This window comes from Bufo gargarizans, chromosome 3 (assembly GCF_014858855.1).
Source record: "Bufo gargarizans isolate SCDJY-AF-19 chromosome 3, ASM1485885v1, whole genome shotgun sequence".
NCBI lineage: Eukaryota > Metazoa > Chordata > Amphibia > Anura > Bufonidae > Bufo > Bufo gargarizans.
In genome coordinates, this window is record NC_058082.1 from 262,899,270 (window position 1) to 262,903,782 (window position 4,513).

Genomic DNA, 4,513 nt, shown 5'->3' on the forward strand with positions numbered 1-4,513 from the left:
ATTCATATATTATATATATATATATATAGATAGATATATATATATATATATATATATATATAGATATAGATATATATATATATATATATATAAAAACAAGTAGTATCCATAGAAAAGTGCACTTGTGATTCAAACAACACACATCACTTACAAATATGTAAATAAATAAATGACACAAATGTAGCAATATATATGCTACCAGACAGGGTTACAAAATTGGCCCCATGATAAGGAGAATCACAGTCAGTTTAAACATTTGATATATAGTCCATCCATTTGTAATAGTCCCACATAATAGAACAAAATGAAATCCATTAATACTGTTCAATCCCACAAACCTGTGACCCCAGAGGCCTGTGATGGGCTGCAACCTTTATGGGACAAAGCTGCTTCCTGTCTTGTGGGGACGAGAAGCAGCCAGGAATGGAGCAGTAGCTTGACTGCGGACAGGTGAGAGGGGTTTTTATGTTCAGGTGCAAGGTTAGGACCCCAAGGGTTATCAGCTATTAGGTGAGACAAGCCCTTTAAAGATTCATCTCCACATCTTACACACTTAAAGGGAACCTGTCCCCTCTACTATGCTACCCTCACTGAGCGTTTCTAAATATTCATTGTGTTACCCTAAACATATAAATTACACTTTTAATTTCATTTGCAGACTAATTCAATAAGTATTATGCATTTTTATTCTTCCCGCCTTATATGCAAATTAATATAAAAGAGTCATATCTTACTTGTGTGACCAGAGAAGAGTCATATTTTCAAGCTCTGACTCATCTCAGGTTAATTTGCATATGCATAAAATCGTTTTTTTTTTTACACAATAAAAGCACACAGAGCTATGGGGACTGGGTATTGCAGATGTGCTAGCGGCCATGTAGCAACCCATGTCCTCAGCTCTATACCCAAAATCCAGGTGACAGGTTCCCTTTAACCTTTTACTTTTCTGTGAACGTAGCCATATAAGGGCTTGTTTTTTGTGGGATGAGTCTTCGGGTTGTTACGATTATGACTATACACAATGTATCCATTTTGTCTCCTTTTCAATTTTTTCACAATAAAAATACTATGTTTTTGAAAACAATTTGTTTTTGTGTTTCGGCAATCAAAGGCTCAAAGGCATAGATTTATCAAAACTGGTGTAAAGGAAAACTGGGTTAGTTGCCCATAGCAACTACATTGATAATTTCATTTTCAAAAGGAGCTATGAAAAATGGAATCTGAATGGTTGCTATGGGCAGCAGAACCAGTTTTCTATTACACCAGTTTTGATAAATCTACCCCATAATATTTTTATTTTTCTATTGACAACACTGCATCATTGCTTTTTTGTGTGCGACAAATAATACTTTAATTTGTGCCATTTTGGGAGTATATACCACCTTTTGATCACTTTTTATTGTGTATTTTGAGAGGTGAACAAAAACAGCAGCCTTGGCAGCACTGGAAGACAGTTAGGTCCCGGGCTTCCATAACATCTGGTTGGCACCCTATGTTGAACAATTTGTACTTTCATTTGTGCCATTTTAGGGGTACATAAGACCTTTTAATCACTTTTTACTGTGTATTTTTTATACAACCTTTTGATCACTTTTTATTGTGTATTTTTAGAGGTAGAATAAACAAAAACAGCAGCCTTGGCAGCACTGGAAGCCAGTTGGGTCTCAGGCTACCATAACATTTGGTTGGCACCCTATGTGGGACAAATTGTACTTTCATTTGTGCCATTTTGAGGGTACATACGACCTTTTGAACACTTTTTATTGTGTATTTTTTTATACGACCTTTTGATCACTTTTTAAATAAAAACAGCAGCCTTGACGGCACTGGAAGCCAGTTAGGTCCCAGGCTACCATAGCATCTAGTTGGGACCCTATGTTTTTGTTGTGGGAGGTGATAGGATCAGAGGGGGAACTCTCTCTGTTTTTCTAACCATTTAAATGCCACAGCCAATGCTGACAGAGGTTAGAAAGTGGGATTGGAGTCCTGGCAATTGGGTGGCAGCTGAATATTGCAAATGATGACTTATGCTAAGTACCTTCCTAGCGAGAAATACTATTGTGGCGCTGGGTAGGAAGAGGTAAAACTGGCTTCTCTTAATCGCCTCCTCAGAGAAGAACATAGTTCATTGTTATCATGGACCCTGTCAGTATTTCATGCTGATTGTAGTTAGGGTAGCATGAACCTGCTGACAGGTTTCCTTTAAAAATGTCCAACACGGATTACGAAGATATGCAATCTGTCAAAATCAATCTAAGGATGTATAGTGTCCAGAAATATTAATGATAACTATCTGTACATCATGATGCAATAAACATTTTTATTTTATAGAAATCCCTATCAGTCTTCATTATTTACTTAAAAATATAGACAACTTGTTTAGATATAATTGTAACTATTTCTATTAAAGGGCTTCTGTCACCCCACTAAAGTTTTTTTTTTTTTTTGCTTACTTATAATCCCTATACTGCGATTTATGCCTACATAATCTAATTAATCATTTTCGTTCAGTAGATTGTGTTAAAAACATGCTTTTAAAATATGCAAATTACCTTTCTACCAGCAAGTAGGGCGGTTACTTGCTAGTAGCAGCCGCATCCTCCGATCCTAAAGACGCCCCCTCCGCATGTTGATTGACAGGGCCAGTGAACAGGATCATCCTCTGCTGGCCCTGTCTGCTATCAAGATCTCGCGCCTGCACCGTAACGGTATTCAGTCGGCGCAGGTGCACTGAGAGGCGGCTGCTCGATCAGCCGCTCCATCCTCAATGCGCCTGCGCCGATGACGTCACAACTACACCCGGCGCAGGCGCATTGAGGACGAAGCGGCCGAGTGAGTGTCCGCCTCTCAGTGCGCCTGCGCCGATTGAAGACAGGTACTGCGCAGGCGCGAGATTTTGAATGCAAACAGGGCCAGCAGAGAACGATCCCATTCCCTGGCCCTGTCAATCAACATGAGGAGGGGGCGTCTTTAGGATCGGAGGATGCGGCTGCTAGTTAGTGGGGTGACAGAAGCCCCTTAAGTAGCAAGACAACACTGAAAATGTGCTACCATTTATAACAATTAATATTCATCAGATGGTATGTATAATAATAAATATAATATACCGTAGCTATATTATAGGGTTCCATTTCCATAGAACTTTGTTTCCAACTCTGTAAAACTCAGAAAATGTATATGCAATATACTGTGTGTGTGTGTATGTGTATATATATATATATATATATATATATATATAATTTCTGCTTTCAAGAAATGATTCTGTCATAGGTAGAAAGGAGCTTGTTTTCAATATTTGGTGGCTTTAATATCACAGGCTGCCTATCATGCTGGGGGCACGTCTGTAATTCAGTGCCCTGTAGAATGTCTTTGGTAATGTATGCCAAAAGACACATCCATCTATTTGACTGAGCACCATGCATCCCCTGTTTGCAATCTGGTGCCATACTGAAGATGTATAGCATCTTTCTCCTCTGTCTTGCTGAACTGCGCGCTGCTGTTTTATGGATCACTGAGATGCAGAACTGTAATACGGCGCACACACACAATTCTATTTGTCCATACTGAATCCATACAGGAGGCCTGAAATTCGAATCCTACAATTATTTCTTTCAGTTGCACAGTGGAGATCATACTCTTTGCCCTTTCCACACAATTCTTAAAATTGTGTAAGTTGTTTCCTTCTGTTATTACCTTGGAACAATTGGTCAACTGAGGATGTTGCTAACATCAGTAAATTCATTTCAGCCAGATGACTGCATAGGAACAAATGCTGATGAAATTAGTTATGCCAGAGGCACAGATAGTGGTCGGCTTTATGTAAGAAGAATGCACAAAGCACAATGCCATAATATTTGCATAAACGAGAATGTTGAAGCGTTCCAGTAACCTTCTTGTAACTGCAAGTTCTAGTCAAGCATAAAGGCTAGAATGGATACAGAGCAGGAAGTAATGCTTTGTATCTTTGCATTTTATTACAGAACTTCGTAATACAGTGAACCTTCTCCAAATGACCACCTCTTTGAAAAGACCACACCTTATCCAGCCCAGAGTTGTTGTGACAGATTTTCATTTAGTTTACATCATACAGGGAGTGCAGAATTATTAGGCAAGTTGTATTTTTGAGGATTAATTTTATTATTGAACAACAACCATGTTCTCAATGAACCCAAAAAACTCATTAATATCAAAGCTGAATATTTTTGGAAGTAGTTTTTAGTTTGTTTTTAGTTTTAGCTATTTTAGGGGGATATCTGTGTGCAGGTGACTATTACTGTGCATAATTATTAGGCAACTTAACAAAAAACAAATATATACCCATTTCAATTATTTATTTTTACCAGTGAAACCAATATAACGTCTCAACATTCACAAATATACAATTCTGACATTCAAAAACAAAACAAAAACAAATCAGTGACCAATATAGCCACCTTTCTTTGCAAGGACACTCAAAAGCCTGCCATCCATGGATTCTGTCAGTGTTTTGATCTGTTCACCATCAACATTGCGT